We start from the raw sequence: 21075 nt of genomic DNA, 5'->3' as shown, positions 1-21075 counted from the left end.
GTAATGCAGTCCTTGTGGAAGCAGAGGACTGGAAGGAGATGTTGGTAATGCAGTCCTCATGAAAGGAGAGCTCTGGAAGTCGGTGCTGGTAGTTCAGTCCTCGTGAGTGCAGATCTCTGGAAGTAAGTCTTGTAATGCACAGTTCTCATGGAAGCAGAGCTCTATAATGAGTTGCTGGTAATGAAGTCCTTGTGAAAGCAGAGCTCCGGAAGTAGGTGCTCGTAATGCACAGTCTTCCTGCAAGCAGTGCTCTGGAAGCAGGTGCTGCTAATGCACAATCCTCACAGTAACAGAGCTCTGGAAGTAGGTGCTGGTAATGCAGTCTTTGTGGAAGTGGAGCTCTGGAAGTAGGTGCTGGTAGTGCAGTCCTTGTGGAAGCAGAGGACTGGAAGTAGATGTTGGTAATGCAGTCCTCATGGAAGCAGAGCTCTGGAAGTAGGTGCTGGTAATGCACAGTTCTCATGGAAGCAGAGCTCTATAATGAGGTGCTGGTAATGAAATCCTCGTGAAAGCAGAGCTCTGGAAGTAGGTGCTCGTAATGCACAGTCCTCGTGGAAGCAGAGCTCTAGAAGTAGGGGTTGGTAATGCAGTCTTCGTGGAAGCATAGGTGTGGAAGGAGGTGTGGGTAATGCAGTCCTCATGGAAGCAGTGCTCTGGAAGTAGGTGTTGGTAATGCATAGTTCTAATGGAAGCAGAGCTCTGTAAGTAGGTGCTGGTAATGCACAATCCTCGTGGGAGCAGAGCTCTGGAAGTAGGTGCTGATAAAGCACAGTTCTCATGGAAGCAGAACTCTGGAAGTAGGTGCTGGTACTGCACTCATGGAAGCAGATCTCTGGATCTAGGTGCTGGTAATGCAGTCCTCATGGAAGCAGTGCTCTGGAAGTAGGTGCTGGTAATGCACAATCCTCATCGGAACAGATCTCTGGAGGTAGGTGCTGGTAATGCAGTCTTTGTGGAAGTAGAGCTCTGGAAGTAGGTGCTAGTAATGCAGTCGTCTTGGGAACAGAGCTGTGGAAGCAGTTGCTTGTAATGCACAGTTGTTGTGGGTCCAGAGGTCTGGAAGAAGGTGTTGGTAATGCATTCCTCGTGGAAGCAGAGCTCTGGAGGTAGGTGCTGGTAATGCACAGTCCTCGTGGGTGCAGAGCTTGCTGATGCTGGTAATGCACAGTCCTCATGGGTGCAGAGCTTGCTGATGTTGGTAATGCACATTCCTCGTTGAAGCAGAGCTCTGGAAGTAGGTGCTGGTAATGCAGAATCCTTTATGGAGCACAGCTGTGGAAGTAGGTGCTGGTAATGCACAGTCCTCGTGGAAGCCTAGCTCTGGAAGTAGGTGTTGTTAATGCACGGTCCTCGTGGGTGCAGCATACTGGAAGTCGGTTCTGTTACTGCACAATCCTAATGGGAGAAGAGCTCTGGAAGTAGATGCTGGTAATGCACAATCCTCATTAAAGCACAGTTCTTGAAGTAGGTGCTGGTAATGCACAATCCTCTTGGGGGCAGAGCACTGGAAGTTGGTGCTGATGAAGCACAGTTCTCATGGAAGCAGAACTCTGGAAGAAGGTGCTGGTACTGCACTCGTGGAAGTAGATCTCTGGATCTAGGTGCTGGTAATGCAGTCCTCGTGGAAGCAGTGTTCTGGAAGTAGGTGCTGGTAATGCACAATCCTCATAGGAACAGATCTCTGGAGGTAGGTGCTGGTAATGCAGTCTTTGTGGAAGTAGAGCTCTGGAAGTAGGTGCTGGTAATGCAGTCGTCTTGGGAGCAGAGCTGTGGAACTAGGTGCTTGTAATGCACAGTCCGACTGGAAGCCTTGCTCTGGAAGTAGGTGTTCTTAATGCACAGATCTTCTGGGTGCAGCATTCTGGAAGTAGGTCTTGGTAATGCACAACTCTCATGGAAGCAGAGCTCTATAATGAAGTACTGGTAATGAATTCCTCCTGAAAGCAGAGCTCTGGAAGTAGGTGCTTGTAATGCAGTCCTTGTGGAAGCAGTGCTCTGGAAGTATGTGCTGGTAATGTACAATTCTCATGGGAGCAGAGCGCTGGAATTAGGTGCTGGTAATGCAGTCCTCATGGAAGCAGTGCTCTGGATCTAGGTGCTGGTAATGCACAATCCTCACAGTAACAGAGCTCTGGAAGTAGGTGCTGGTACTACACTCATGGAAGCAGATCTCTGGATCTAGGTGCTGATAATGCAGTCCTCGTTGAAGCAGTGCTGTGGAAGTAGGTGCTGCTAATGCACAATCCTCACAGTAACAGAGCTCTGGAAGTAGGTCCTGGTAACGCAGTCCTTGTGGAAGCAGAGGACTGGAAGGAGATGTTGGTAATGCAGTCCTCATGAAAGGAGAGCTCTGGAAGTAGGTGCTGGTAATACAGTCCTCGTGAGTGCAGATCTCTGGAAGTAGGTCTTGTAATGCACAGTTCTCATGGAAGCAGAGCTTTATAATGAGGTGCTGGTAATGAAGCCCTTGTGAAAGTAGAGTTCTGGAAGTAGGTGCTGGTAATGCAGTCCTCATGGAAGCAGAGCTCTGGAAGTAGGTCTTGGTAATGTACAGTTCTCATGGAAGTAGAGCTCTATAATGAGGTGCTGGTAATGAAGTCCTTGTGAAAGCAGAGCTCTGGAAGTTGGTGCTCGTAATGCACAGTCCTCATGAAAGCAGTACTCTGGAAGTAGGTGTTCGCAATGCACCATCCTTAAGGGAGCAGAGCTTTGGAAGTAGGTGCTGGTAAGGCACAGTCCTCATGGAAGCAGACCTCTAGAAGTAGGGGCTGGTAATGCAGTCTTTGTGCAAGCATAGCTGTGGAATGAGGTGTGGGTAATGCAGTCCTCCTGGAAGCAGAGCTCTGGAAACAGCTGCTGGTAATGCAGTCTTCATGAAAGCAGAACTCTGGAAGTAGGTGCTGGTAATGCAGTCAGTAGGGTTTTTAATGCTCATGTGTTAATTTAGGAAGTAGGTGCTGGTAATGCACAGTTTTTGTGGAAGCAGAGTTCTGGAAGTAGGTGCTGGTAATGTACAATTCTCATGGGAGCAGAGCTCTGGGAGTAGGTGCTGGTAATGCAGTCTTCGTGGAAGTAGAGCTGTGGAACAAGGTGTTGGTAATGCACAGTCCTCATGGTTGGTGAGCTCTGTAAGTAGCTGCTGGTAATGCACAGACCTCATGCCTGTTCAGCTGGGTGATGTTGGTAATGCACAGTCCTCATTGAAGCAGAGCTTTGGAAGTAGGTGCTGGTAATGCAGTCCTCGTGGGACCAGAGCTCTGGAAGAAGATGAGGGTAAAGCACAGTCCTCATGGAAGCAGTCCTCTAGAAGTAGCTGCTGGTAATGCAGTCCTCCTGAAAGCAGTGCTCTGGATCTAGGTGCTGGTAATGCACAATCCTCACAGTAACAGAGCTCTGGAAGTAGGTGCTGGTACTACACTCATGGAAGCAGATCTCTGGATCTAGGTGCTGGTAATGCAGTCCTCGTTGAAGCAGTGCTGTGGAAGTAGGTGCTGCTAATGCACAATCCTCACAGTAACAGAGCTCTGGAAGTAGGTCCTGGTAACGCAGTCCTTGTGGAAGCAGAGGACTGGAAGGAGATGTTGGTAATGCAGTCCTCATGGAAGCAGAGCTCTGGAAGTAGAGGTGGGTAATGCAATGCAGTCCTCATGGAAGCAGAGCTCTGGAAGTAGGTGCTGGTAATGCACAGTTCTCATGGAAGCAGAGCTCTATAATGAGGTGCTGGTAATGAAGTCCTCGTGAAAGCAGTGCTCTGGAAGTAGGTGCTCGTAATGCACAGTCCTCGTGGAAGCAGTGCTCTGGAAGTAGGTGTTGGCAATGCACCATCCTCATGGGAGCAGAGCTTTGGAAGTAGGTGCTGGTAAGGCACAGTCCTCATGGAAGCAGACTTCTAGAAGTAGGGGTTGGTAATGCAGTCTTCGTGGAAGCATAGGTGTGGAATGAGGTGTGGGTAATGCAGTCCTCATGGAAGCAGTGCTCTGGAAGTAGGTGCTGATAAAGCGCAGTTCTCGTGGAAGCAGAACTCTGGAATTAGGTGCTGGCACTGCACTCGTGGAAGCAGATCTCTGGATCTAAGTGCTGGTAATGCAGTTCTCGTGGAAGCAGTGCTCTGGAAGTAGGTGCTGGTAATGCACAATCCTCATAGGAACAGATCTCTGGAGGTAGGTTCTGGTAATGCAGTCGTCTTCGGAGCAAAGCTGTGGAAGTAGGTGCTGCTAATGCACAGTCCGACTGGAAGCCTAGCTCTGGAAGTAGGTGTTCTTAATGCACAGTCCTCCTGGGTGCAGCGTTCTGGAAGTAGGTGTTCTTAATGCACAGTCCTCCTGGGTGTAGCGTTCTGGACGTAGGTCTTGGTAATTCACAGAGCTCTATAATGAGGTACTGGTAATTAATTCCTCCTGAAAGCAGAGATCTGGAAGTAGGTGCTGGTAATGCAGTCCTTGTGGAAGCAGTGCCCTGGAAGTAGGTGTTGGTAATGCACAGTCTTTGTGGAAGCAGAGTTCTGGAAGTATGTGCTGGTAATGTACAATTCTCATGGGTGCAGCACTCTGGACGTATGTGCTGGTATTGCAGTCCTCGTGAGTGCAGATCTCTGGAAGTAGGTCTTGGTAATGCACAGTTCTCATGGAAGCAGAGCCCTATAATGAGGTTCTGTTAATGAAGTCCTCGTGAAAGCAGAGCTCTGGAAGTTGGTGCTTGTAATGCACAGTCCTCATGAAAGCAGTGCTCTGGAAGTAGGTGTTGGCAATGCACCATCCTCATGGTAGCAGAGCTTTGGAAGTAGGTGCTGGTAAGGCACAGTCCTCATGGAAGCAGACCTCTAGAAGTAGGGGCTGGTAATGCAGTCTTCGTGGAAGCATAGCTGTAGAATGAGATGTGGGTAATGCAGTCCTCCTGGAAACAGAGCTCTGGAAGCAGCTGCTGGTAATGCAGTCTACAAGTAGATGCTGGTAATGCAGTCCTCGTAGAAGCAGTGTTCTGGAAGTAGGATTTGTAATGCACAGTCCTCATGTGTGCATTTAGGAAGTATGTGCTGGTAATGCACAGTATTTGTGGAAGCAGTACTCTGGAAGCAGGTGCTGGTAATGTACAATTCTCATGGGAGCAGAGCTCTGGAAGTAGGTGCTGGTAATGCAGTCTTCTTGGAAGCAGAGCTGTGGAACAAGGTGTTGGTAATGCACAGTCCTCATGGTTGGAGAGCTCTGTAAGTAGCTGCTGGTAATGCATAATCCTCATAGGAACAGAGCTCCGGAAGTTGGTGCTGGTAATGCTGTCTTTGTGGAAGTAGAGCTCTGGAAGTAGGTGCTGGTAATGCAGTCGTCTTGGGAGCAGAGCTGTGGAAGTAGGTGCTGGTAATGGACAGTCCGACTGGAAGCCTAGCTCTGGAAGTAGGTGTTCTTAATGCACAGTCCTCCTGGGTGCAGCGTTCTGGAAGTAGGTCTTGGTAATGCACAGCTCTCATGGAAGCAGAGCTCTATAATGAGGTACTGGTAATGAAGTCCTCCTGAAAGCAGAGCTCTGGAAGTAGGTGCTGGTAATGCAGTCCTTGTGGAAGAAGTGCTCTGGAAGTAGGTGTTGGTAATGCACAGTCTTTGTGGAAGCAGAGTTCTGGAAGTAGGTGCTGGTAATGCAGTGCTCGTGGGTGCAGAGCTCTGGAAGTAGGTGCTGGTAATGCAGTCCTTGTGGAAGAAGTGCTCTGGAAGTAGGTGTTGGTAATGCAGTCCTAGTGGAAGCAGAGCTCTGGAAGTAGGTGCTGGTAATGCAGTCCTCATGGAAGCAGAGCTCTGGAAGTAGGTCTTGGTAATGCACAGTTCTCATGGAAGTAGAGCTCTATAATGAGGTGCTGGTAATGAAGTCCTTGTGAAAGCAGAGCTCTGGAAGTTGGTGCTCGTAATGCACAGTCCTCATGAAAGCAGTACTCTGGAAGTAGGTGTTCGCAATGCACCATCCTTAAGGGAGCAGAGCTTTGGAAGTAGGTGCTGGTAAGGCACAGTCCTCATGGAAGCAGACCTCTAGAAGTAGGGGCTGGTAATGCAGTCTTTGTGCAAGCATAGCTGTGGAATGAGGTGTGGGTAATGCAGTCCTCCTGGAAGCAGAGCTCTGGAAACAGCTGCTGGTAATGCAGTCTTCATGAAAGCAGAACTCTGGAAGAAGGTGCTGGTAATGCAGTCCTCGTAGAAGCAGTGTTCTGGAAGTAGGGTTTTTAATGCACAGTCCTCATGTGTTAATTTAGGAAGTAGGTGCTGGTAATGCACAGTTTTTGTGGAAGCAGAGTTCTGGAAGTAGGTGCTGGTAATGTACAATTCTCATGGGAGCAGAGCTCTGGGAGTAGGTGCTGGTAATGCAGTCTTCGTGGAAGTAGAGCTGTGGAACAAGGTGTTGGTAATGCACAGTCCTCATGGTTGGTGAGCTCTGTAAGTAGCTGCTGGTAATGCACAGACCTCATGCCTGTTCAGCTGGGTGATGTTGGTAATGCACAGTCCTCATTGAAGCAGAGCTTTGGAAGTAGGTGCTGGTAATGCAGTCCTCGTGGGACCAGAGCTCTGGAAGAAGATGAGGGTAAAGCACAGTCCTCATGGAAGCAGTCCTCTAGAAGTAGCTGCTGGTAATGCAGTCCTCCTGAAAGCAGAGCTCTGGAGGTAGGTGCTGGTAATGCACAGTCCTCGTGGAAGCAGTGCTCTGGAAGTAGATGTTAGTAATGCATAGTCGTAATGGATGTAGGTGCTGGTATTGCAATCCTTGTGTGTGCAGATCTCTGGAAGCAGGTGCTGGTAATGCACAATCCTCATGGGAACAGAGTGTTGGAAGTAGGTGCTGATATTGCACAGCCCTCATTGAAGCAGACCTCTGTAAGTAGGGCCTGGTAATGCAGTCTTCGTGGAAGCAGAGGAGTGGAATGAGGTGTAATTAATGCAGTCCTCCTGGAAGTAGAGCTCTGGAAGTAGGTGCTGATAATGCAGTTCTCATGGAAGCAGTGCTCTGTAGGTAGGTGTTGGTAATGCACAGTCCTCGTGTGTGCAGTTCAGGAAGAATGTGCTGGTAATGCACAGTATTTGTGGAAGCCGAGTTCTGGAAGTATGTGCTTGTAATGTACAATTCTCATGAGAGCAGAGCTCTGGAAGTAGGTGCTGGTAATGCAGTCCTTGTGCAGGCAGATGTTTTAAAGTAGGTGTTGGTAATACAGTCCTCGTGGAAGCAGAGCTCTGGAAAGGTGTCTTCATGGAAGCAGAGCTCTGGAAGTAGGGCCTGGTAATGCAGTCTTCATGGACGCAGAGCTGTGGAAGAAGGTGCTGGTAATGCAGTCTTCATGGAAGCTGAGTTCTGGAAGTAGGTGATGGTGATGCACAGTCATTGTGGGTGCAGCTGTCTGGAAGTAGTTCTCGGTAATGCACAGTCCTCATTGAAGCTCACCTCTGCAAGTAGGTGCTGATACTGTACAGCCCTCATGGAAGCAGAGCTCTGGAAGTAGGTTTTGGCAAAGCGCAGTCCTCATGGTTGCAGAGCTCTCGAATTAGATGCTGGTAATGCACAGACCTCGTCAAAGCAGACCTCTGTAATTAGGTGCTGATATTGCACAGTCTTAGTGGTTGCAGAGCTCTAGAAGTCATTGCTGGTAATGCACAGTCCTTTTGGGTGCAGAGCTCTTGAAGTAGATGCTGGTTATGCACAGTTTTCGTCGAAGCAGAGCTCTGGAAGTAGGTGTTGTAATGCAGCTCATGGAAGCAGTGCTCTGGAAGTAGGTGTTGGTAATGCACAGTACTAATTGAAGCAGAACTCTGGAAGTAGGTGCTGGCAATGCAGTCTTTGTGGATGCAGAGCTCTGGAAGCAGGTGCTGGTAATGCATTCTTCATGGAAGCCAAACACTGGAAGTAGGTGTTGGTGATGCGCAGTTCTCCTTGGTCCAGAGCTGTGGAAGTAGGTGTTGGTAATGCACAGTCCTCTTGGAAGCATTGCTGTGGAAGTAGGTGCTGGTACTTCATAGTCCTTGTGTTTGCAGAGCTCTAGAAATAGGTACTAGTAATGCACAGTCCTCGCAGGTGCAGAGCTCTGGAAGTAGATCCTGATAATGCACAGTCCTCATCAAATTAGTGCTCTGGAAGTAGGTGCTGTTAATGCATCCTTTGTGGATGCAGAGCTCTGGAAGTAGGTGCTGGTAATGCAGTTCTCGTTGCTGCAGACCTCTGGAAGTATGTGCTGGTAGTGCACAGTCTTGTGCTTGCAGAGCTCTAGATGTATATGCTGGTAATGTACAATCCTCATGAGTGCAGTGCTTCTGGAATTAGATGCTGGTAATGCACAGTCCTCGTCGAAGCAGAGCTGTGGAAGTAGGTGCTGGTACTACAGATTCCTCATGGAACCAGAGCTCTGTAAGTAGGTGCTGGTAATGCACAGTCCTCATCAAAGCTTAGCTCTAGAAGTAGGTATTGTAATGCAGCTCGTTTAAGCAGTGCTCTGGAAGTAAGTGTTTGTAATGCACAGTACTAATGGAAGTCTTCATGGAAGTCAAGCTCTTGAAGTAGGTGGTGGTGATGTGCAGTTCCCCTGGTTGAAGAGCTGTGGAAGTAGGTTTTGGTAATGCACAGTCCTCATGGAAGCATTGCTGTGAAATTAGGTGCTGGTAATGCACAGTCCTCACAGGTGCAGAGCTCTGGAATTAGATGCTGATAATGCACAGTCCTCGTCAAATTAGAGCTCTGGTAGTAGGTGCTGTTAATGCAGTCCTCGTGGGTGCAGAACTCTGGAAGTAGGTACTGGTAATGCAGTCCTCGAGGAAGCAGAGGTGTGAACTGTGCAAGTTGTATGGCAATAATTGTCCAACCAGTTACTTTTCCCAAAATTGGCAGTTTTTTAATAAATGAACACAATGAACCACCTCTCTATCATCAATGGTATCGGTGGGAAGACAGCTGGTTTGCATTCCAAAACAAAAAGACAATATTCCACAATATTTCCGTGCACGGAAGTGTGGTCTTAATCTAGGAGGCAGCATACCATTGTCCTTACACGGCCTCCTTTCTCGTTGGGAGGGAGATTTGCAACATCGATTCTTTCTCTCTCTATCACATATATCACCCCTCAGAGTGATGCTGAAGGAACACTCGGCTAACTCTACATTCCCCAATGGTCCCCCCTCCCTTGAGAAAAAATCAGCATCAGTGTGCAGTGGAAAAATATGTCCAATAGTTTCCCCCACTGCTCTCAAGGTCTTACCGGAGACTGGCTTTACCGTTTTATTAATCATAGTATCAAAATTTGACCAGTCTCGACCCAAAATAACTGGATATGGCAACTTTTCAGCCATAGCCATGATTACGCGACGGGCATGACATCCAATCATCAAATCTAATTTAGTGAGGGGGTAGTCCTTGTTATCTCCATGGATACATGAAATGACCACAACCCCACGTGACCACCAAGGTACCCTTGCCAATAGAGCGTTTCCTGAGTCCACTAATGTGTGAGTACTTGCATCACCAACCCGTGCATTAACAATACAAGGCCCCTCCCAATCATTACCCCTGGACTTACCTGGTGCTGTCAGGACATAATGGGAGGTCACACTGCATTCCATAGCCGCTGAGCAATTTCTGGTGAGGTAGCTGACCTCCTGGCACCAGTAACAAGTGGGGCGAACGGGCACCCATGGAGCTTACGTATCCCGCTGCCGGTTCAACAGCGGGGAGGGGTGCTCTGCTCTTACCCCGCTGGGGGTTGACCTCAATCTCCATTGTGTTGGAGGGAGGCCGTCCATGGGGTGACGTTGTAGTGCTGGTCTGTGGGTAGTGGATATGAGACGTTGTGGTGGTCCTGCCATTCGGGGCTTGCTGGAGGCAGGGGCAGATGTGGTAACCACTGGAGGGGTGGGCAGGACATCCTCGAACCCTTCAGCCAATCTGACCGCTGCGTTCAGTGTGGTGGGACGGTGGCGGCTGACCCAGTTCTGGGTGTCTGGCCCCAGCTCCTTTATGAACTGCTCAATCGCTATCAGCTCTGTAATCTTCTCAGCGTTGTTGGTGCTGGGACAGAGCCACCAGGTCACGTGGTCCACAGGTTGTTGCGGCACCACACAAGGTCGCAGTCCTGGGGGTCATTGGTATTCAGGGAACCGGCGATGGTGTGTCTCCTCCGTGGTATCTAGTCGCTGGAGAATGGCCTGCTTCACCTGGTCGTAATCGTCGTAATCGTAATCTTCATTAGTCAGGACTTGGTAGGCTGCCTGGGCTTCCCCGATCAAATTGGGTCCCAGCTGGGTAGTCCACCACTCCTGAAGCCACTGTGCTGCAGTTTCCTGCTTCTCGAAGGCTACCAGATAGGCCTCGGGATCATCCACCAGCGTCATCTTCACCACCCTTACCTTCGGAAAGGGCACTTTTGGTTCAGTCACCGGTTCCCTCCCTGATTGGCTTCCAGGAGCATGGCATGCATCCTTTCCATCATGGTTGCTATCGCCTCCTGGTGTCTTCACTCCTGTGCCTCCAACATCGCTCCCAATGTGGCCGCGTCCATTCTGGATCCCGGCACTAACACCAACTGTGAACTGTGTGAGTGGTGTAGTGAATAAAACATGTCCAAACAGTTACTTTTCCCGAAAATATTTGTGTTTTAATAAATGAGCTGTGGAAGAAGGTGTTGGTAATGCAGTCCTCATGGAAGCAGAGCTCTGGAAGTAGGTGTTGGTAATGCACAATCCTCGTGGGGCAGAGCTGTGGAAGTAAGTGCTGGTAATGCACAGTCTTCGTCGGTGCTAAGATCTGGAAATAGGTGCTGGTAATGTAGTCCTTGTGGGTGCAAAGCTCTGGAAGTAGGTACTGGTAATGCAGTCCTTGTGGAAGCAGAGCTCTGGAATTAGGTGCTGGTAATGCAGTCCTTGTAGGTGCAGATCTCTGGTAATCTTTAACCATTGCCATTCATAGAGGCCAGATCTCGTGACCTGAGCTGACTAGCATTGATGTTTTCCAATAGATTTGCTCCCCTGGTGTTAACACGCTGATGCCACTGTCTAGTTGTTGATAGTACTTCTCTTCAGAAGTGGAGGAAAGTGTTGGTGCATGTGTACCAAAGCCACATGTGGTAGATATTCTTAGTGATATGATATGTTCTGATATTTTAGGCTTTGTTAGTATGTACAGACTATGACCAGTACAGGCGATCGCCGAATTACGACGCATGAGACTTACGACTCTTTTGCATTATTACCCTGCTTCAACTTTACGACATCGATACGGCATTTACGACACGGCGAGACCGGAGCCATGCGTCATGCTTGGTGTCCGAACCGCTGTACCTGCCGTGGTCGCCTTGACTTAGTCTAGCGGTTTTTTCTATGCATGGTTTTTTTTTTTTTTTTTTTTTTTTTTTTAGAATTTATTTGCCCTTAAAATGACTGATAAGAGCAATGGACTCAAAACGAAACCTAAGATGTGAACTCACATGATGAGGGGCTTTACTTCAGGAGATCGTATTTCCTGCTAGGAGTACCGCATACACACACTGAATACATCATTGGAAAGACCCTAGTCTGTACTTTTTTAAACAAGCCAGGTAGGTGTCTCAGTAATATGTGTGTAACCATTAGCTAAGTGTACAGTTTTAAATAAATATTTGCATGAATACAATATAACGGGGTGTGACAAAGTGCCCGCCCCTGTGTATATTATCTGTTACGTTGCGTGTGGTTTGTTAAATGTTGGTGTATAGTCATTGGTACACGGGCTATAAACAGGTCTGTAACACGAGTGTTTAAAATGTATATTTGTATTTAGGCACGGGATTGTACATCACTTCACGTACATTTAAAATAGTTAAAATGTGAGCACGAGGATGCACATAATTTATTCACGTGCTGGGATTTAAGTGAATAATTAATTAGTAATTGAATCCCAGCACAACAGTATATATAGATGCACGTTTTCACATACTCGCGGTTGAGTGTTCGGTGAGTAGGGAACGGGAGAGAGAGGAGGATAAAGAGTTAGATATTTCAATTGCTATTACGTGCTGGTGGGACCAGCACGATACTTGTTTATTTAAAACTCACCTTGTTTGTTAGTGTGTCTAGCTGCTCACCGTTTTTGTTAAGTATTAGTCCGTTTTTGTTTGTCTGTTTTATTTTGGCTACCAGTGCCGTGTCCTTTTTCTGTTTGTTTGTTCAACCCTTTTATTTTGCAATAAACCGGCGCAAGCAAGCGCCATCATCATTTCATTTCATCCATCCTGTCTGTTGTGTGTTTCATTCCTTCCTGGTCTGACGCCACCCACTTCGGCCGTCTCTGTGACACGTGGTGTCCTGCGTGGGATTTAACAGCGCCTCCAAGCGTCAGACCAGGAGAGGTTTTTTGTGTAAAAAAAAAATGGAAAAAAGTGGCCAGAGGAAGCAGCAACCTCCCCAGCAGTCAGAAAAGGTGCTCTGGTTTGAGATAACTGCGTCCAGGGAAATTCGGGACGAGGACCTGGACGCATCTGTGGAGGCTTGGGAGAGCCAGGGGGGATGGTGCCTCCTGTGCAAGCACTACGGGCATGGAGTGGCTGACTGCCCTCTCCCGGATACAGAAGGGGGGCAGTTTCCATGCCAGCAGTTGGAGCTAGAGCGCCTGGAGTCCCAGGAGAGGAAGGTGAGGAGGAGGCAGAAAAGGGGAAAGGGGAAGAGGAAGGCAGAGTGTCCACCGCCCAATTCTCCACCAGCAGGGGAAGAATGCCTGCTGGTGTCGCCTCCAGAGCCAGAGGGAGAGGAGCCACATCCAGCGCCAGAGGGGGAGGAGCCATTGCTGCCGTCTCCAGCGCCAGAGGGAGAGGTCCCACCACTGTCTCCAGAGCTGCACCAGTCCCCTGCAAGTGAGGGAGAGCCGCACCTGTCCCCTGCAAGTGAGGGAGAGCCGCACCAGTCCCCTGTAAAAAGGGTAGACTACACGCCGCTCCCACCTCCGTCGCCAGGAGACTACACGCCGCTCCCACCTCCACCGCCAGGAGACTACACGCCTCCACCACCTCCACCGGCAGGCGCAGAGCAACAGGAGCTGCCTCTGCCACCTTCACTGGCAGGAGACTACATGCCTCCGCCACCTCCATCAGCAGGAGCAGAGCAGCAGGAGCTGCCTCTGCCTCCACCACCAGCAGAGGGTGAATGCCTGCTGGGTCCCTGTCCACCAGCAGAGGGTGAATGCCTGCTGGGTCCCTGTCCACCAGCAGAGGGTGAATGCCTGCTGGGTCCCTGTCCACCAGCAGAGGATGAATGCCTGCTGGTATCACTTCCCCCACCCTCACGAGGAGAGGAGCTGGAGCTGCCTCTGCCTCCATCACCATCAGGGGGAGAGGAGCAGGAGCTGCATCTCCCTGTACAAGAAAGAGTACCAGGACTTGACGCTGGCATTCCTCAGCAGTCACTACATAGTCTGCTGAGGGGAGCACGGGGGAAAATGGCCCGGCCGCAGCGGCTACGAAGAGGGCCAGCACATCAGCTTGTCCTGACTCCCTGCCTCGCTTCGCCCAAGGATGCCTGCCTCGCTTCGCCCAAGGATGCCTGCCTCGCTTCGCCCAAGGATGCCTGCCTCGCTTCGCCCAAGGATGCCTGCCATGTTTCGCCAAAGGATGTCTGCCACGCTTCGCCCAAGGATGCCTCCGCATTGCCTGGGGTTGCCAGTCGCTCCGCATCGCCTGGAGTTGCCCGCCGCTCAGCATTGCCTGGGGTTGCCCGCCGCTCAGCATCGCCTGGGGTTGCCCGCCGCTCAGCATCGCCTGGGGTTGCCCGCCGCTCAGCATCGCCTGGAGTTGCCCGCCGCTCAGCATCGCCTGGGGTCGCTGGGACTGCTTCGCCTGGGAAGGGGGGAGGAGGTCTGGAGACCACCAACCCCAGCAGCAGTTTCGCTGCCGGAGATCGTGGGGAGGTCAGGAGACCTGCTCCCACTGCAGTTTCTTCGCTGCTGGAAGTACTGTGGGAGCTGCCAGCTCCGAAGAATGGGGGAGGTCAGGAGACCACCCCCCAAGCAGCCTTTCCGCTGCCAGGACTACCCTGGCAGGAGTATGCCACCCTGCTGTCAGCATTGCTGCTGACAGCCTTACAACCTGTGGGCCCCATGAAGCCTCTAGTCCTGGCCCAGGACTTTGTGTGGGACTTTTGGGCTTTTAAGGGGGGAGGTGGCCATTGAGGCCATGTGTGCTTTACACAGGGGGGGGTATATGTGACAAAGTGCCTACCCCTGTGTATATTATCTGTTATGTTGCGTGTGGTTTGTTAAATGTTGGTGTATAGTCATTGGTACACGGGATATAAACGGGTCTGTAACACGAGTGTTTAAAATGTATATTTGTATTTAGGCACGGGATTGTACATCACTTCACATACATTTAAAATAGTTAAAATGTGAGAACAAGGTTGCACATAATTAATTCACGTGCTGGGATTCAAGTGAATAATTAATTAGTAATTGAATCCCAGCACAACAGTATATATAGATGCACGTTTTCACATACTCGCGGTTGGGTGTTCGGTGAGTAGGGAACGGGAGAGAGAGGAGGATAAAGAGTTAGATATTTCAATTGCTATTACGTGCTGGTGGGACCAGCACGATACTTGTTTATTTAAAACTCACCTTGTTTGTTAGTGTGTTTAGCTGCTCACCGTTTTTGTTAAGTATTAGTCCGTTTTTGTTTGTCTGTTTTATTTTGGCTACCAGTGCCGTGTCCTGTTTCTGTTTGTTTGTTCAACCCCTTTATTTTGCAATAAACTGGCGCAAGCAAGCGCCGTCATCATTTCATTTCATCCGTCCTGTCTGTTGTATATTTCATTCCTTCCTGGTTCTGACGCCGCCCACTTCGGCTGTCTCTGTGACACGGGGCGTTTTTTTTAAATTGTATTATCTGGCCAAAAAGTCAGGAATGTAACTCCAATTTATAATATTGTTCCTATGGGAAAATGTGCTTCGACTTATGACGCTTTGACTTACAACACAACTTTCAGGAACCAATTGTGTCGTAAGTCCGAGGACTGCCTGTATTCTTAAAAAAACACTGATCCAAACATGTTTCAGTTAAGGGAGGGTTTACACCAAACATTATTCAGATAGTACTCCTAATCTTACATTTCTCCCTGCAGTAAATAGCTAGACAGGTTATTCAACTAACAGCAGTTTAGTTGGTTAGTGTGTTAGTGGTTTAAACTGCAAGAATATTTTAAGCTTCTGTCCATATAAATTAGAATTATACATTCAGCAATATTGGTGAAATGTTTTATTCAGGATTGGTTTGACTAGGATTTTAGTATTTGTACACAATTAAACTGAATACATATATATATATATATATATATATATATATATATATATATATATATATATATATATATATATATATAAAAAACAAAACTATGATTCTACATTCTTTACACATCTCTGTCTGTCTGTCTGTCTCTGTCAATTTCAAATTTAAATGATCTTTACAAGTCATACAGTACTGCCAAGGTTAATGTAGTAAATGCACAGAAAATTGAACATATATCTATTTTCTAACTGGGATGATGGTCTTGTGTAACTGGCCATGTTGTGTTGGCTCCCAGCCTCCACCATTGCAAAAAGCATTAAAGCCCATACTACTTATCAGTCATTATATTTATCTACCAGTAATACTCTGAATGTAGAAGAAACTCCGAAATGACACCAGGAAATAGCCTTTTTTTTGGTATTTTTATTTAATGCCCACAACATGTACAGCAAATTAGGAAATGTTCACAATCTAACATTTTTGACACTTATTTTTATTTTAGTTTTATAGTTATTTGAGTAAACTACTGCATAATACAAGTTAACAAACTTGTCTCTTATTTTTTTCCCACAAAAATTCTAATGAAATTCATGTAAACCAATAAAACAGGACTTTGCAGGGCTGCCTAAAGTTATGCATGATTCAAAACCTGAAACAAACAAGCAACACCTCAAAAAGCTGGGGGTGATCCACTAACACATCCTCTCCACAGGAAACACAGACCTGAACTCTTACTGGGGAGTGCAAGACTGCAATTTAGCAGCCAGGAACTTAGCAACTATATGCAATTCTCACACAAGTAATGTGTGATTGTATCTGGTGGCTATATAATACTTTTGCTATGGAGCCCTTTATTCCAGCTCCAAAGCCAATTGGAGCTTATTCACAAATAATGTTATTATTCACAAAACTATCCTTTTGCTAAAAACGATGCAGTAGAGAAAGCTTCCTCAGTGTCAGAGTATACTTTATTCAGAAAGCCAGACATAGAAACGTTAATAAAAGCTGAACTGGGCCTGCTCGGCACTCCATGGACACTTTATTAGGAATACTTGGGTAGACCCTCCAACATGAAAATATGCACATGGTTTTTCATTTATTCATTTTCCACCCAGAAATGTCTTTAATGTCACGCTGACAACACACCGCCTACAATTTCAGACTGTTATAAATAATATTAATTCATAGTTGAGGTAATTGTAGGACAGATTGCTCATTGTCTGTATCTGAAGATTATCCATAACTTCTCAGTCACAATTCTAAAGTATAAATTACAACAAAAAATAAATACATAAAAATCATTGAGGAGCACTAAAACGTTTTCAATCCACTCACTGTCCAAGCTACCATCAAACAAATTTATATTGCTTTATTAATTATATATGAAAGAGTCATTCACAAGCAGGTCTAGATGCAAAAATAAATGGTTACAAGCCTGGGGAAAGGTACAGCACAATTCACATGGAGACAGCAGCTAATTCTATTTACAATTTGTATTTACAAAAGGAAGACAGCATAGAGATTGATAGAGAGCCTTGGGGAGAAATTATTATACCACATGATATGTAGAATGAGGAGGGAAATGTGGCGAACTGTTAAGCAGCTAGCGAGACCCACACAAAACCAGTCAAATTCGATCTCTATCCGACAAACACTAACTATCAGTATTCTGACATGATTACTTTATTATCTGACACTATTTTAAAAATATGTATCCTTCTGAAATATCTGTTCTTTTTCAGTTCAGGATAAAAAGACAAACCAATGCATTGGTTAATGAGGTAACTCATAAACAAACATTAACTTTTTTCTACCTAAGATGTGATTCAAGCTAAGCTTGCATTAGCAGAGGGCTTGTTATCATTCAGTACCCATGTCGGGCTGTAACATATAAACTGGAAAACTATGGCAGGTCATAAAGCAGCAGTGATTTGCTTTAAGTTGTAATAAATAGCGCTGTTTGGTCAGCACTGCAGTCATTTACAAGCCTGCATACATTATCAGCACAGACATTTGTCTCTGACAAAACAACCAAGCCAAAAGAATAAATATCTGTATGTTTCGTGCTCCATGCTGTCTCTCATTTTAGTAATGGAATGTACAATGATAGACTACAGCTCCCAGCGTTGGTTTGACTTATTAATCCCTTCAACAGAATTTCAAGGTGTTAGAAACATGTATAGAAAGCTTGTAAGTGGAGATACCGATTAAGTCTGGCCAGTAACGGGAGCTAAAGGTTTTGAAAAACAACTCACTACTGTAATATGCCACTGCCAACAATGGATAATGCGTGTCAATCGCCCATCACGCAATAGCAGGAATGCAGCCAGAAAACTATTGATAGGACTCCTAAACTGAGTTCAGCAATGCATTCAGGATTATGGGTCTATCAAAGCACTGCAAGACAGGACACAATAAAACACACAAAACAAACCCTTCATTAATAACAAATAACAGCAAGTAGCTTCAAAAGTACTGAATTGCTTTTTCCTTCCATGGCTGTTTCATGGTGTTTGCAGTCATTCCAAGTGGCTCTGTTGAGCATTGTTCTCTATATCTGCTTCCCCTAGTTTTGACATATATTTGTCTGAAGAATCCTGAACAGACTTCCCTGTTCCATTCAAATCATGTGATTGTTCAACGTGTCAGACCCACTACACTCTCTCTCTCTCTCTCTCTCTCTCTCTGGATTGTGGGAGGGGCCTGTGAGCAAAGAACAAGGAGCAGTGAACTCTGCGAGCGGTAAACTGTATTAGTAACTTTAAATTAGTTTTCTATATAAGTTTGTTTTAATATCTGGAGACACAGGTTCAGGTGTATACTTAACCCCGATGTCTCCGTGGAGGATGTGTTGTTGGCGGTGGGAAAGTCAGTCGGGCTTGGAAATATTAAATCTGCTTCACGAATGAACAAAGCAATAGTTGTTTTCCTGGGTCAAGAAATTCTGGTCAGTAAAATTTTGGAAGAAGGGTTTGTTATAAATGGTTCATTTATTTCAGTCATGCCCCTACCTACACCTTTGACTAAAGCTATTCTTTCAAATATTATTTTGGCAGAATTGGAGAAAAGAAAAAAATAAGTACGCCAGTTTGAGGCAGTGGTGGGATATTGGAAAGGTCCAAATTAAAGTGTTTTGTCAGCAATACACCCAGAGTGTCACAAGGTCAGTAGATGCAATGGTCAGTGAGTTAGAGAGTGAGCTTGTGGAGTTTGAGAGGCAGTTGGATGTTCAGCGCAGTGAGGAGGCGTACCGGGGCCTGCAGGAGAAACGGCAGTGCTTGGGCAGCTTACTGAAGGATAAGGTGAAGGGCTCCCTGCTCAGAGCCCGTTTCACTGAGCTTAAAGACATGGACAATCCTACAGCCTTCTTCTTCAGCCTGGAGAGGAAGACATTGGAGCGCAAGCAGATGAGCTGTCTGAGGCTGCCCTGCAGGGCTCAGGCATGTGGCATTGTATTTCTACAGTGGTCTCTTTAAGGCTGAGAAGTGTGACCTGGGAGAGATTGAGCGACTGCATCAGGGGCTCCCCAGTCTGGGTGAGGCGGAATGGCGCAGGCTGGACACCCCGCTGACCTTCCAGGAGCTCACTAGCGCCGTCATGCAACTCTCCAACCAGAAAGCGCCTGGGATCGACGGGCTGCAAGCTGAATTTTATAAACGATTCTGGGACTGTATCGGACAGGATTTTTATAAGGTCCTTCAGGAATACAACCGGGATGGAAAGCTGCCTTTGAGCTGCTGCAGGGCAGTAATCATGCTGCTACTCAAGAAAGGAGACCTCTGTAACCTTAAAAACTGGCGCCCCGTTGTTGTGCTTAGACTACAAAATCTTTTCCAAGGCGCTGGCAAATCGGCTGTGGACACAAATAGGATCAGTGGTGCATAAGGCTCAATCCTATTGTGTACCAGACCGATCCATTTTTGATGATGTTTTTAATAAGAGACCTTTTTAATGTGTCCAAACTTTTTAATATTGACATTGGTTTAATTTCAATTGACCAGGAAAAAGCTTTTGACAGAGTTGACCATGAGTATTTGTTTCATACACTGAAGGCATTTGGTTTTGGCCCTGTTTTTATTTCTAATATTAGACTCCTCTATAAGAATGTTTTTAGCCTGGTGAAAGTAAACAATGATCTGAGTGTCCCTTGCCCTGTGCAGAGGGGGATACTGCAGGGCTGCTCCCTCTCAGGGATGCTCTACTCCCTCTCTGCCTTTCCTGCATCAGCTGAGGGAGAAGCTAACCGGGCTGGCTGTGCCAGCTGCACCCAACAGCGCCCCCATCAGGCTATCTGCGTATGCTGATGACCTTAATGTTTTCATTACTAATGACAGGGACGTCACTGTGCTGGAATCCTGCATTAAGAATTACGAAAAGGCCACCTCAGCTCGGGTCAATTGGGCAAAAAGTGCAGCTTTTCTGTCTGGTAGCTGGGAGAGAGTAACTCCCCCATCACTGCCCCCAGCGCTGACCTGGGAAAACACTGGGGTTAAGATATTGGGAGTGTTTTTTGGGAAAGAAGCGTTCATGCAACAGAACCGGGAGGGATTACTCGATAAAGTGAAAGGGAGGCTGCAGAGCTGGCAGTGGCTCCTTTCACGACTCTCATTTAGTGAGAAGGTCGTCATTATTAACAATCTGGTGGCATCTATGCTCTGGCATAGGCTGGTGTGTCTGGACCCTGCCCTGGGTCTGTTAAATGAGATTCAGAAGTGTCTGGTCCAGTTTTTCTGGAGTGGGCATCACTGGCCGTGTCCAGCTGCCCTGTACCTCCCCTGTGAGGAAGGGGGGCAGGGGCTGATTGATATCCCCAGCAGGGTGGCAGTGTTGAGGCTACAGGCTGCCCAGAAGCTGCTCTATGTCCCAGAGCTGAGCTGGAGAGGCCTGGCTCACTCACTCTTGCACAGAGCGGGAGGGTTAGGGCTCAACAAGCACCTAGTGGTCTGGTTAGTTTTTATAAAAACTTGCGTAACGTACAGAGGATTTTAAAAAACACTAGATCAGAAGAGTCGCTGTGCACTAAATGGGTTTTTGAAAAGCCTCTCTTTTTTAATACCATTTTTAAATGTGAAAGTTTTAATTCTGCACATATGTCTTCAGTGTTTTAGAAAGCGGGTTTTACTAAGCTTGGCCAGCTGATTGATTTTAGTGTATTTGAATGGCAAGCCAGTAGGGAGTTAGCTATATCACCACAGATCATATCAGTGCAGTCTGTAGAAAAGATCCTGAGTGATTTACAGGCCTCTTGTATTCCAGCTATGTCCCAATCCAGTCTTTGTGTTCAGCTAGCTCATTGTGTTCCTATAAAGGTCAAAAAAACAAAAAAACTTTAAAAGTGATCTGAATGGACCGTAATAGTGTTGCTATTGTTTTGAAATTGTTGCTTTGTGGCTAGATGTATTTGTTTGATATAATAAAAGGATCTCTCTCTCTCTCTCTCTCTCTCTCTCTCTCTCTCTCTCTCTCTCTCTCTCTCTCTCTCTCTCTCTCTCTCTCTCTCTCTCTCTCTCTCTCTCTCTCTCTCTCTCTCTCTTAAGAAGGTGGAGCCAGCTGAAAAGTCGCATTGTCACATGATTGAAATGGTATGAGGAAGGGTGTTCAGTCCAAGAACTTAGGATTCTCCAGACAAGACCAAAGCCAGGTTAAGAAAAAAATGACAATAGCTCAACACTGGAGAAACAGAACTCAAGAATGATTGCACCATAGCATAGTAATGTAAAACTGACGCTGCTCTCTTTATATGAGATCACGGTTCTGAATACTGGTGCAAAGCGGTGTTGTATTTTTGTAGTTTTTTTGTATGCTAGTCTGTTGTTACATTG

The sequence above is a fragment of the Polyodon spathula genome, chromosome 26 (assembly GCF_017654505.1).
Source record: "Polyodon spathula isolate WHYD16114869_AA chromosome 26, ASM1765450v1, whole genome shotgun sequence".
In the NCBI taxonomy this organism is placed as follows: domain Eukaryota; kingdom Metazoa; phylum Chordata; class Actinopteri; order Acipenseriformes; family Polyodontidae; genus Polyodon; species Polyodon spathula.
The sequence above is the reverse complement of the archived record's forward strand: the minus strand, read 5'-3'. Positions refer to the sequence as shown.